Below are 14,151 nucleotides of genomic sequence, written 5' to 3' on the forward strand. Positions count from 1 at the left end.
GAAGGTTAATTACTAAGGCATATGATGGCTACTTTAAAGGAAAGTTTTGATCTGTGAACATGTGAAGTGTTTGAGCTTTTTAACTATTTATGGAACTAAAACTTGTCTCTGAAGATGAACAAACTTCTTGGAGGCTGATCAAAATGGATTTAAAATGGGCTTAAAAATTACAACATACATGACAGAGATGGAAATACTAAATTTACAAGTGGAATTGAATAATCTTTTTTAAAAAGACATTCAAATAATTTACCCAAAGGGTCATGTAATAATCTTTTAAACTAAAATATGAGAGAATTATTGGAATTATTTGATGGAAAACACAAATTGACTTGAATAAAGAACTTCAAAAGAAGGACCAAAAAGATTAGACAAAGAAGAGTTAGATTTTTATCTATGGGATTTAAGTAAGGCCGGGTGGAGGAAGTACAAAAAACCCTACAATTTTAGTTTATTTGACTGGTAAGAATAGTGACTGGCTTCCTTTGGTGATGCTGGATAGCCAGATGTTTGGCATTTTTATACACCTAACGAGTCCTTCTCAAGCATGAGATAGACATGTTGTTTGAAGGTGTTAAAAGCATCATCACAGGATTTAAACTGTTTCACATAAAGCTGCCTTTTGCAATTGACAAATGGTGATTTTGTCAATGCTGATGGTGTTCAAGTACTGCTCCAGATATTTTGGGATCGCACCCAAAACATCTATTACTTTTTGCTTTCTTTTGCCACGGTCATTCTATTTCTATTTGCAAGTGTTTGTATTTTATGATTTTTTCCAGTTTATTCTTTTTTATTCTGCTGTCTCCAGTACTATCCAGACTTTTTTTTTTTTTTTGGTCTTTCTTATTGACAGTTGTCAAGTCTGGGAAGTTAAGTGCAGGTGTTTTGACTGTTTGAATTTTAAAGTTCCAGAGCATTTTGGCTTCTTTATTCTCTACTACTTTGTGTATTTTGTAGTCCCCATCAGTTCTTGCCTGCAGATGGTATTTCTTGCAGATATTCCAATGCACCATTGTCATGGTGTTATTTGTAGTCAGTCTGTGCCATCTTCTTGCAGCACCTAACTAGTTCTTGAGCTTCCTTGTAGAGATGCATTTGGCATCTGTTGTTGTCTTCTCAATTGTGATTTGTATGCATTTGTTCTTAAGAGTTGCCTTGTGCAGCCAGAATTTCCCCTCTATTGAGATTAGACTTTAAGATATTCTTCACTCTCATGATGTATTCAATTCTAACCTTCTTGTTGACTTCAGTGTGCTTGATGTTGTCACCTTGAAGGATGCCCAGGTATTTGTAGTGAGCATCTTCATCCAGACTCTTAATGTTATTTCCACAAGGCATCTTGATTCCATCTGTTTTCACTATTTCCCCCCTGTTGATCATGAGGATGACTCATTTGTCCAGTCCAAATTCCGTTGCAATATCTTTGCGCTATATATGTGAGTGTTGAGCAGTGGTTCTATTTCAGATGGTGTTTTTGCATACAACTTCTGATAATCCATGTAAAGGAGATGGAATACACAGGCAAATGTTTCTGATGTTTGGTAGCCATGGCTTTGTTCAGTATTGTTGACAAAGGAATCATTGCAATGATGAACAATGGTGGTGATAGTGTCTCTCCTTGACAGAATCCTCTTTTGATATTAACTTTTCCCAGTCTTAACCAGCAACCATGTCTTCCATTGTGCCATTGACCTTTGCAGAAAGTTTCTGATGTTGTGATGTAATTCTTATTGCTATTATTTTGTAAAGTTTAATTGTTAAGAGCTTTGAACTATGGTGCTGGAGAAGACTCCTGTGAGTCCCTTGGATTGCAAGGTAATCAAACTGGTCAATCCTAGAGGAGATCAACGCTGACTGCTCTTTAGAAGGCCAAGTCCTGAAGATGAAACTCAAATTCTTTGGCCACCTAATGAGAAGGAAGGACTCACTGAAGAAGAGCCTAATGCTGGGAAAGATTGAGGGCAAAAGAAGAAGAGGATGACCGAGAACGAGGTGGCTGGATGGAGTCACTGAAGCAGTAGGCGTGAGCTTAAATGGACTCCAGAGGATGGTAGAGGACAGGAAGGCCTGGAGGAATGTTGTCCATGGGGTCGCTATGAGTCGGACATGACTTCGCAACTAACAACAACAAAAATTGTTAAGAGAGGAATGAGGGGGATTTAGATTAAATGGAAAGGAATGAATTATATAGTTTATGGAGATTCTCAGTCATCCAGGTCATGGTTTTCCCAAAGGTGCTTTTTCAGGAGGCAACTTAGACTTTCTTGTTTTTTCTTTTGAAGGCGTTTCGCTTCTCATCCAAGAAGCTTCTTCAGCTCTGGCTGGATGGTAGTGAATGGAAGGATTTATATTTCTTGCGGACAGCTGGTCATTTTCATTCTTTTAGAGAGTCATTGAGGCCACTTGGAGGTTTATCCGTGTCCTCAGGTACACCTGAGTAGTGCAAATAGGTGTTGAGCCTTCTTGGCAGCAGGATGTTTTTCACCTTTTGTCCCTTCACTGATGAAGACAAGTGCAGGCTCTTGGGGATGACTCTGTGTTGTCCGCATCTTAAGCCATATGCACTTCAGTACATGATGGTTTGGAGGATGTGTAAAACCTGCCATTTCATTTGCTACATGGTAGGCAATGGAGGCTGAAACAGTTGGTGTCAGTAATTTTTTTTTACTACCGGTTCTGTGGGCGTGGCTTATTTTGTGGGTTGGAGGGGGGTAATGTGACTGGGTGGGCATGGCCAACTTTTTTTTTTTACTTTTAAAAGCATTTTTTCTATAACCTTAAGAGGTTGCAGAAAAAAAATGCTTTTAAAAGCCTCTGACGATCCCAGCTGAGCTGCACGATCATCAGAGGCTTTTTTTTTCTTTTAAAAGCATTTTTTTTGGCCAAAGAGGTTGTAGAAAAAATACTTTTAAAAGTAAAAAAAAAAGAAAGCCTCTGATGAGGTGGGCGGAGTAAGCGACTGGTGACTGGGCCAGGGACTGGTTCAGGGGCGTGGGCAGCCAATGTTATTACTGGTTCTCCGAACTACTCCAAATTTTTACTACCGGTTCTTGCGAACCGGTGCGAACCGGGAGCAACCCACCACTGAGTCAGTGATATAAAGATATCTGAATAGATGGTCCCTTGGGTGGTATTCAGCCAATTCAGACTGGTTTGGGTGAACTGGTGATGGTGACCTTGGCTATGCTGTCCTATTTAGCCACATTTTCTAAGCCATGTACATGCATGCAAGTTGTGCGTGCAAGTGAAGCGCATGCATGGAAGACCACACACATGCATGGAAGGCGCACATGCGAGCAAAGCGATCATGCACACACGCTCACAATTTTGGGGCGCAGTGAACCGGTTGTAAAATTATGTGAAACCCACTTCTGGTGTATACATGTGTGTATTTTAATGCTTGTCTCAGTCAGCAGACAGGCGAAGTTTTCTGGGTGGGAGGATGTGTTTGATGCTATCTTGAAAGTTCATTTTATGCTATTTAATCTCGAGAGTTCATTTTAAAAATGCTCTTTTAATTCTCTTGAGCTGCCACATGGTTTTATTTTATTTTTTTTTAAAAAAACTAATTTTACATGTTGCGAAAGGATAGCTCAAAGAGATCTGATGAATTTTGCATTTGGATTGTTAATATAAAAGGCATCAATGTATCTCAATTTTTCCAATTACTCAGATACAAAATCAATTTTACAGTCACACTGATCATGTCAGGAACCCTTCATGGTTTGAACTGCTGATGGAGAACACTGTATTTATTGTGTCACATTCTTGAAACTTCAATTATTTAAAGTTAAAGAGACACATTGCAAAGTTTGGCTCCTATGTTTTCTGCTTCATATTAAAGACCCTTGCTTGATAGATTGCTATTGTTCTAATGTTTTCTTATCTAATGTAGATTTTACATCCTGAAAGCCACTGTATACTTCTGCCCTGGTCTGAGTCAGAGCAACCACCAAAAACTTGGTTGAATCCCATCTTCCTACCACATGACAGGAGATATCAGAATCCGGTGGGGCACAACTGGTGGTGGTTTCCACATAATCATTTAAAGTCAAGCATCAGATCCTCAGGGAATCCTGAGCAATACAGTTCACCAAATTCTCCCTCACCACCTTACCATTAGAGCATATGTGTTTTCCTGAAAATAAGACCCTGTCTTATATTTTTTTGAACCCTGAAATAAGTGCTTGGCCTTATTGCCATGCGCTCAAAAGCCCGATTGGGCTTATTGTCAGAGGAAGTCTTAGTTTGGGGGAAACAGGGTAGCAAGTTAGACAGTCTCAGATATGAGCTTGGGATGAAACAAAGGCTGCATCACAGGAATGTGTCCTTTCCTTTCCTCCCCTCCCCTCCCCTCCCCTCCCCTCCCCTCCCTTCCCTTCCCTTCCCTCTCCTTCTCCTTCTCCCTCTCCCTCTGCTTTCCCTTCCCTTCCCTTCCTCCTTATTTTGCTTTGTTTTTCTCTGTGACGTGGAAATGTTATTGGGAAACCATGACTCTCCATATTACTACCTCAGGCTCTTAATGCAGACAGACCCTCAGCCATCCTTGCTCTCACCTAGAGAAACTCTCCTCTTCCATAATCTCACAAAAGCAGACAGTGGCTGACAGTCATTAGGCAAATTTTGAAAAGCAATATTGAGCTGCCTGCATCTCGATTTTCCTCCTCTGTCAAAACTTCAGACAGCACAATCTGCTCATGGGGTGGCATCTAATCAAAAGTGGTCAAGGCACGTGTGTTTATTTCTCATCTATAAAATGGAAGAATGGGCTAAACTTGGCATGAATTATTCATGTGAACCTGAAGAAGGGTCATTCTGTTCCCACTCATGAGAATATGGAGACGTACCTAAGCTGCTCTGCCTGGTTTACTGCTGACATCCCTTCGCCTAACTTATTATTTTTGGATGTCCTTCCTTTTTAGTCTTCAAATGAGAGTTGTTTAATTGTTTAGAAGGGAGGTTATCTCAGTATAGGTGACTATAGTGAAGGAGCTATTGAGTTGAAATAAATCATTCTTTAGTGTATTCTTGAAGTAACAGATTGTACCCAGAACCCAAATGCACCATCAGGGAAATAAATTAAAAACATTAAATTTATTGTCATCCAGCAGCTTCCATGGTTTATTGTCATGCTGTCAGCTTCAATTTTTTCCTCTCATAATTCCCTGCAAAGGCTGAAAAATGTGTTTTATTGATCTTGGTCTCCACGTCTGATCCTGTGTCAGCACTGATATCAACTTGGTTGCAGGATAACCCATACTAAACTTTCTACCCTTGCTTCAGGTTACTCAGAGTAACAGAAAACCTTTTATTCTCATACCTGTGATATGGAATAAATTAAGCAGCTAATAGTGGACAATGTCCTGTCCATGACTTCTGATTGGCTCTGATTGAACTGGTTTCTGATTGCTGTGCAGGTTGATGATAGCTTGTCTCTGGTTCTTTGTTTGTACCAGAGGTGGGTTTCAGCAGGTTCTGACCAGTTCTGGAGAACCGGTAGCAGAAATTTTGAGTAGTTCGGAGAATCGGTAGTAAAAATTCTGACTGGCCCCACCCCCATCTATTCTCTGCCTCCTGAGTCCCAGCTGATCAGGAGGAAATGGGGATAACCTTCCCCTGGAGCGGGGTGGGAATGGAGATTTTTACAGTAGCCTTCCTTCCCCTGCCATGGCCACCAAGCCATGCCCACCAAGCCATGCCACACCCACCAAAACTGGTAGTAAAATTTTTTTAAAACCACCACTGGTTTGTACCTAATCCCAATTGGTCGTTTTGGTGGTGTTGGACACTTGGCTATAAAGATAGCAGCCCAGTCAGTCCCTGCTCTGTTTCCTATGGCCTGTTTGGCAGATCCCTTTGCCTCTGAAGATTGCAACCACAGTTCCTGGTGAAATATCAGGAAATCTGTTCTCTAGATCATGGTCAATAAACCCTGAAGTCCAATACTGCCCAGAAAATACCAGCTGTGAAAGTCTACACCTGTATAAGCTGATAATGGAACTGCCCAGTACCTCCCAGCAAATTTCAAAAGTAAGACAGGACTGAAATCAAGATTTCTCAGTCCAAGATCAACATTTTACCCATTTCATCCATCATATTGCCTTTAGAGAAGAAAGTAACAGAAACATATGCCTACTGCTGCTTCATAGCATGAAGAATATACAGCTAACAAAGAGCACATCCCCTGAATCAGCTAATCCACATCCTGGATCTTCTTGATATTCTATATGGTAGCAAGCCCTCTCTATGGCGGCATTCTGACTTCAGGGTTTTGATTGCCCAAGGAGCTCTCTATGTTAGAATATTTTGGACATGTGATGTGACACCCAGAAAAATACGGCATCCTTCACTTAATCCTCCCGGGAAAGATTGAAGGCAAATGAGGTCCAGGCAGAAGAAGAACATCATGGCTTCAAAACCTAAGGGACTGGTTTGGACAAAACTCAGCATCACCTTTTCATGTGGCTGGTGAAAAAAATAGGATTGCCAACATGATCGCTAACGTCCGATGACGGATATGGCAGAAGAAGAAGAAGAAGAAGGAGAAGAAGAAGAAGAAGGAGAAAGAGAAGGAGAAGGAAAAGGAGAAGGAGAAAGAGAAGGAGCCTCCTCCTCCTTCTCTACCGAAGGCTCTCTCAGAGCCTTCGGTAGAAAACATGCTTTTAAAAGGCTCTGATGATCCCAGCTGAGCTGCACGATCATCAGAGGCTTTTTTTTCTTTTAAAAGCAAAATGCTTTTAAAAGAAAACAAAAGCCTCTGACGATCAGGCAACTCAGCTGGGATCATCAGAGCCTTTTAAAAGCATTTTTTCACAATCTCTTCGGCTGAAGAGGTTGTAGAAAAAATGCTTTTAAAAGTAAAAAAAAAAAAAAGTTGGCCACGCCCACCCAGTCACATTACCCCTACCCCCACCACCAAGCCACGCCCACAGAACAAATTTTACATTTCACCACTGTCTGGGTGCAATCCCAAAACATCTAGAGCACTCCTTAAATACCAGCGGCACTGACAAACTCTATCAATTGCAAAAGGCAACTTTATTTGCATCAGCAAATAGACAGTGACAGTGTTTTTAACACCATCAAATAACAACATTAGCCTGTCCCATTTCCTTAAGGAGGACGCAATAGGTGGACAAAAATGCCAAACATCTGGGTAACTGTGCAACTAACCATGCTAATTAGACTGAAAGCTGTTAAACATTACCAAAAATAATAACTCCTTAGAACAATTAGATTAGAATGGCCTTATTTACAATTGCCTTTTCAAAGGATCTGAAGTTTTGGCTTTGCCGCTGTGCTTGAAGATCTGGTTGTGGTATAGAGTCAATTCAGGGGTTATGCTTAATGCTTTGAATATTTTTATAACTCACCTGAATATGTTTCATAGTTTGAACATGGTTATATACGTTTTGCTTTGTTTTTTGTCAGCGGTTTTAATTGTGAGCCACCCAGAGTCACTTATGTGAAATGGGGAGGGAGGGGGCTACACAAATCTAATAAATATATATTGCATTTAATATATCAAACAATTTTTTAAATTGTGTTTTTGAATTATGTTGCATTGTTTAACTGTATCTATATTCATTGTATAATCTCTCAGTAATTCAGAAAATGACATAATATATTTAATATATATATTTAATACAATGGACTGCCAGAAGATCTCCTTGGAAGTTTATTATCAATGCTTGAAAGAAATCAATGCTTCTATTACTGTAGCAGAATTTCATCTAACCTTGAATTCAGGGCTTTTTAGAAAGTGGTCCATTAATAATCATTTTAGAATTCATCCAAATAGTTGGCAGGAAGGTTGCCCTCCACAGCCCATAACGCCAGCTGTTTCTTGGCTGAAATGATTATTTTTAACAGAACAAATTCTATATGGGCTAATTTAAATGAAAAGTGGCAAAACATTTCTTTGAATTATTTGCCAGGCTCTTGCAGACATAACAATAATTTCAGGCATCTTATTGCTTGGATGGAGAACAGCAAAATAAAGCACCATATTTATTCTGTGCAAGAAAGCTGGCTCAGAGAGGCTAAAATCTGATTGTTCATTCATGCATTTCTAGAGAAAATTATTTTACACTTTAGTTGAGGTTCTGAAAGGTTTAAAAAAGTTGTTGCAATCTGTCTTCTCTCCACTAGCTAAACCTTTTGATTTGACCGTAAAACATTTTACATAATAAACAAGGAAACATTTATTATATACCAAGAGCCTTGGTAGTACAGTGGTCTAAGGCATCCTGTTATTAAGCTGGTTATTAAGACTAGCTGCCTGCAATTACTGCAGGTTCGAATCTCGCCAAGGCTCAAGGTTGACTCAGCCTTCCATCCTTTCTAAGGTAGGTAAATTGAGGACCCAGTTGTGGGGGCAATAAACTGACTTTGTATAAATATACAAAAGGATGAAGGCTATTGCTGAGCACATTGTAAGCCGCCCTGAGTCTCCGGAGAAGGGCGGCATATAAATCAAATTTTTTTAAAAATATATATATATCATTTTGGTCTAATGGATTTCTTATTCGTTTATTTAGTTGCTTCTTCCAGAACTCAAGACAGGACACATAGCATTGACTCCCCAAGTTTTCCCTACAGCAAACACTCTGTGAGGTAGATTGGACTGAGAGCAAATAATATCACCTAGTTTCCTTCTACATCTGTAGGTAGATTTGAATCTGGGTGTCAGGTTCTAATTCAAAACCTAAACTATAATGCCCTGGGGCTTTCTTTTGTTGCCTTTCTCCCAAGACAATTTGGGATTTCCTTGATGCTATCAGTGATGGAGTTCTGTGAGATTTTAAAAGTATTTCTGAAAAGAGAATGAACTGTAAATCATATGCCTAACAAGGGCTGCAGACCAGCACAGAAGATGGTGAGTAATGGCTACTTCTGCTAACACCATTGCTTCTTGCTATGTGCTGTTTGAGCTTGCTATTGAGCTTTGGTCATGGCAGAGCTGACCAAAGAATTGCTGCCTTCTTGAGGTGCTGATTTCCAGCCTGTGCCATTCCTGCTGGCTACAGCAAAAATCCATGGCTAGTTGTGCATTTTGTATCAAGGGGAAATTGCGGGGAATGATGTTCTCTGGAACTACTTATAGAAATTACACTTTGCCCTTATGCATTTCATTGGTTGTTTCATCTACAAAATGAGTGCTTTTCTTAGCTCCTTCCGCCTACTCCTTTTAACTCTGATGTTTTGACAATGCTAATGTTTATCTGTAAGGTTTCCATCTTTGAGGAAGATAGCTGCCTGTATGCAAGATAGAGGATACACAGGCTTGAGAATTATCCTGGAGTTTTGCACATATACAGATAACTTTAGTAAGAGAACCAATGGGTAGATACTCCCCGTACATGTTGACAGCTCTATAAAATGTTGTTAAGAGTATTGAAGGACAAAATAGTATGCCATATTTAATTTTGGTTTGTGTTTAAAAATAGCATTTTTAAGCATTCTCTTTTCCTCTTTCTCTCTCTCTCTCTCTTTCTCTCTCTCTCTCTCTCTGTGTCTCTCTCTGTCTCTCATTATCTCTGTCTCTCTCTGTCTCTTTTCTTTTCTCTTTTCTTCTTTTCTTTTCTTTTCTTTTTTCTTTTCTTTTCTTTTCTTTTCTTTTCATCCCCCATTTAAACTCTACAGGCAGGTGACAAGTTAAAATGATAAATGCAATGGTAAAATAATTTTTAGACAGACATATTCACACACACTTATTTTGAACCCTATTGTATGAGTCACTGCAGTGAGATCCATTTATTATATTTACTGTAATTATAATTCTGCTGGATACTTTTCCAAGAAGAATAACAGACACACAAGGAGAATGAGACTTTCCACCTCTATGTTCACTTCATCGCCTGCTGCAGCCCAATTCTAATGGAGCAGATGCTATGAGTTCAGAAAAGGGCTTCCTAAAACAAACTTGCTATTGGTAGGAGTGATTCAGAGGTGGGTTTCAGCAGGTTCTGACCAGTTCTGGAGAACCGGTAGTGGAAATTTTGAGTAGTTCGGAGAACGGGTAGTAAAAATTCTGACTGGCCTCACCCCCATCTATTCTCTGCCTCCCAAGTCTCAGCTGATTGGAAGGAAATGGGGATTTTGCAGTAATCTTCCCCTGGAGTGGGGTGGGAATGGAGATTTTAAATGTCCATCAAGCCATGCCACATCCACCAAGCCACACCCACAGAACTGGTAGTAAAATTTTTTTGAAACCCACCACTGGAGTGATTGGAAAAAGATACTGAGAAAGGGTGGTTAGTAAAATTAGATGTTTTGTAATAAATCTTATTAGTAAAGTGAAATGGCAGAGTCATTCAGCTGAGGATGTAACTAGGTGTATGACAATTCGCCACAGCTAACTCACCACGATCAACTCACCAACAGTCAACTTGTCATGGCCAACTTGTTATGGCCAACTTGCTGCAGGACAACTCTTCATGGCCAACTCTCTGCGGGAGAAGAGTTACACCAATATCAAAGAAAGGGTGGCATAAAATCATTAAAGAAAGGATGCAAAAGGAGGGGCAAAGTGAAATGAGAATTGACAAAAATGAAAATATTTTTTTTTTACATTTATTTTAAATAAATTGGATTGTTGAATGGTCCTGCAGCAAGTTGCCCCATGGCAATTTGGCCATGACAAGTTGTTTCACAGTGAGTTGGCCATGGTGAGTTGTCTCATTCCGGTTACTGTCATCGAAGTTGTAGAAACAATAGTACATTATTATACTGGAAGTGCCAATACATTAGAGTATTTGGGGATTTTATTGAGTTCATATAATTTTAATTCTTGTTAGGTTTTACTTTTAAGTTTTAATAGTGACTGGATTGTACCCTAGTGGGGGGGGGGAAGGAGCATTATAAATGAAATGGGTATTTTTGGCAGGGTAGATATTTTCTTTCCAAATGAAAGCACTTCCTCAATGGAAGGGAGGGACCACTGGATTGTATTCATAATTACTGGTAGTCTGGAGAAATATTTTTTGCTGGTTTAGGATAATACCAGTTTAGAAAATAAAGATCAAACCACATGGAGAAAGAAGAGAATAGAAGGCACGGAAACCTGGACAGGGAACACCATATGTTGAGCACTCAAAGTCTGTACAGCTTATTTCCTAACTACCTTCAGTATGTTAATAATAGAAAAGCAAGAGCCCAGGGCTCAAGTACATGTATATCTATATATCTAGATCTCAGCAGCACTGTCTGCTTAGTAACTGAAATCAAATTCAGAGAAGCTTCTTCCCATTATTTCCTAGCAAAAGTCAGAACCTGAAGAAGAAATCTGACTTGCTGGATTAAGAATTTAGTTTTGATGCCAACAAATCTCTGAGGATAATAAGGTCTCATTTAAAAAAAAAATGTTTTAAGCAATATCACTGGCAAAGCCATTTTGATTATACTTTATCAGCAGAATGGGATTCAAACATGATTGGAAAAGATCTGTTAATACCAGCCATAGTAGACAGTTGTTTAATACAATTATTTTGGTTGTAGTTATAACATATGGAGAACCAGTAGCGGGATTTCCCTAAGGGCAATATACCCAAAATGGAATTTATTACATACAGTGAAAAGCCTTCTCCTTGCCTAAATCGCTCCATGGGTCTTCCACTGAATTCTTCCAATAAAAAGCTATGAACCCAAGTCTGCTGAGATAGCAAACCCTGTAAGCAGGGTTTCCTTATGCTCTTCCATCATCAGGGGTGGGTTCTAAATTTTTTTACTACTGGTTCTGTGGGCGTGGCTTATTTTGTGGGTGTGGCTTGGAGTCATGTGACTAGGTGGGCGTGGCTAGCTGGTCAGAGTCATTTCTGGAAGGTCCTCGCACTTACTACCAGTCCTCGCACTGACGACCCGACTTATTTGTTTTCTTTTAACACTGATCAGCTGTAGGACGGCCCTTTGAAGCCCCGCGGCAAGAGTTTAAACAGTTTTTTCCCCTCTAGTCATCAGCTGGGACTCAGGAGGCAGCAATAGATTGGGGGTGGGACCAAATGAAAGGTAAGAATAACGTGGGTGGGGGGGCGGGGGGGAGAACCGGTTCGGTGACGTCAAATCATCACCGCTACCGGCTCGGCCGAACCGGACCAGACCGGACCGGGAGGAACCCACCACTGTCCATCATGGTTGTTCCTGGCTGATCTTGAAAAGCAGGACTGGATTGAAGACCACAAGGAAAGCCCAGGGATATAAACTAGACTTGGGTAGTCAAAAATCATTTCAAGAAGGCAAAGCACTTCCAGGTCGTTTTCAAGAAAACCACGTGGACATGTCCATGAAATCAAAAGGTAGGAGTTGAGCACAAAGGAGATTTTACTTTTTTATTTTAGGAATATTGTAAAGGCTCAGATTTAGAGGAAAGCATACAAATTAATGGGATGGAAAGACTGATAGGTTTCAAGGTATCATGAAATGTTGAAATCTTGAAAGAAAACCACTTTGGTTAAGTGATTAAGGCACCAGCCTAAAAACCAGGAAGCTGAGTTCTAGTCCTGCCTTAAGCATGAAAGTAGGCTGAATGACATTGGGCCAGGCACTGTCTCCCAGCCCAACCCATCTTGCAGGATTGTTAGGGAGAAAATAGGAGGAGGAGGAAGGAGTATTAGGTAGGTTTGCATGCTTGAGGTATTTATAAAAATAATACAGATGGGATTAAAAAAAATCTCAACAAAAATCTAGTCTAAGAAAACATGGGTAAATTGAGACAAAAACGTATGGAGAACAGTTGCAGGAATTGGGTATGGCCAGTCTAGAGCAAAGAAGGACAAGGGGTGACAGGATAGCAGAATTCCAGTATTTGAAGGGCTACCGTAAAGAAGAGGGGAGTCAACTTATTTTCCAAAGCACCAAACAGCAGGACAAGAAACAATGGATGGAAACTAATCAACGAGAGAAGCAACCTGGAATTAAGGAGAAACTTCCTAACAGTGAGAACAATAAACCAGTGGAACAGTTTGCTTTCAAAAGTTATGGGTGCTTCATCACTGGAGGTCCAGAAAAGACTGGACAGCCACCTGTCTGAAATGGTATAGGGCCGTGATGGTGAACCTATGGCACGCGTGCCACAAGTGGCACGTGGAGCCATATCTGTGAGCACGCGAGCATTGCCCTAACTCAGTTCCAGCATGCCAGCTGATTTTTGGGCCTTCTGGGCCCACCGGAAGTCAGGAAATGTTTCCAAGAAAGCCTCTGGAGCCTGGGGAGGGTGAAAAACAGGCCTACTGGTAACATTTTTGCCATCATGTGCCAAAAGCAGGGGTCACACGGGGTGTGTGTGTCGCATGTGCATGTGAGGGGGCAGGGCGCGAGGGGGATTGAATTATGGGTGTGGGCACGCACACGTGAGACCACCCCGCATTCCCCCAGTTTTTGGCACGCGATGGCAAAAAGGTTAGCCTTGGTATAGGGCAGCGATGGCTAACCTTTTTGCCATTGCGTGCCAAAAACTGGGGGAATGCGGGGTGGTCTCACGTGTGCGTGCCCACACCCACAATTCTATGTGCCCTGCCCCCCATGCATGCACATGCGACCCCCCATGCTCCCCCCGCTTTTGGCACGTAATGGCATGGGGGGCCTGGTAGGCCTGTTTTTTTGCCCTCCCCAGGCTCCAGAGGCTTTCTAGGAGCCTAGGGAGGGCGAAAACAGCCTTCCCCACCCCCTTCTGTTTTCCGACTTCCGGTGGGCCCAGAAGGCCCAAAAATCAGCTGGCTAGCGCGCACATGCATGCTGGAGCTGAGCTAGGGAATGCTCGTGTGCCCATCAATATGGCTCTGCATGCCACCTGTGGCACTCGTGCCGTAGGTTCGCCATCATGGGTATAGGGTCTCCTGCTTGAGCAGGAGGTTGGGATAGAAGACCTCCAAGGTTCCTTCCAGCTCTATTCTGATTGACTGATTGATACAATGCTAAACATGAACCTGGCTCCTGTAATCCAAGTGGGAATAGTCTCTTTCTAGAAAGCTCTGTTACCCCATTTTAAAATTATCTCTTTGTATTCTGTTTTTCTATTGCGGATTCAGGACAGATTCTTTATCTCTGTATTTTAAATATTTTCAAAAGTGCTTTCATCCCCTTTAGAACTTGCACATGTCAAATATTCATTTGATAAACCTTTGCTCTTCCCCTTTTCATCCAATAAGGCTT

The sequence above is a fragment of the Pantherophis guttatus genome, chromosome 2 (genome assembly GCF_059756535.1).
Source record: "Pantherophis guttatus breed Tessera chromosome 2, ASM5975653v1, whole genome shotgun sequence".
Taxonomy (NCBI): Eukaryota; Metazoa; Chordata; class Lepidosauria; order Squamata; family Colubridae; genus Pantherophis; species Pantherophis guttatus.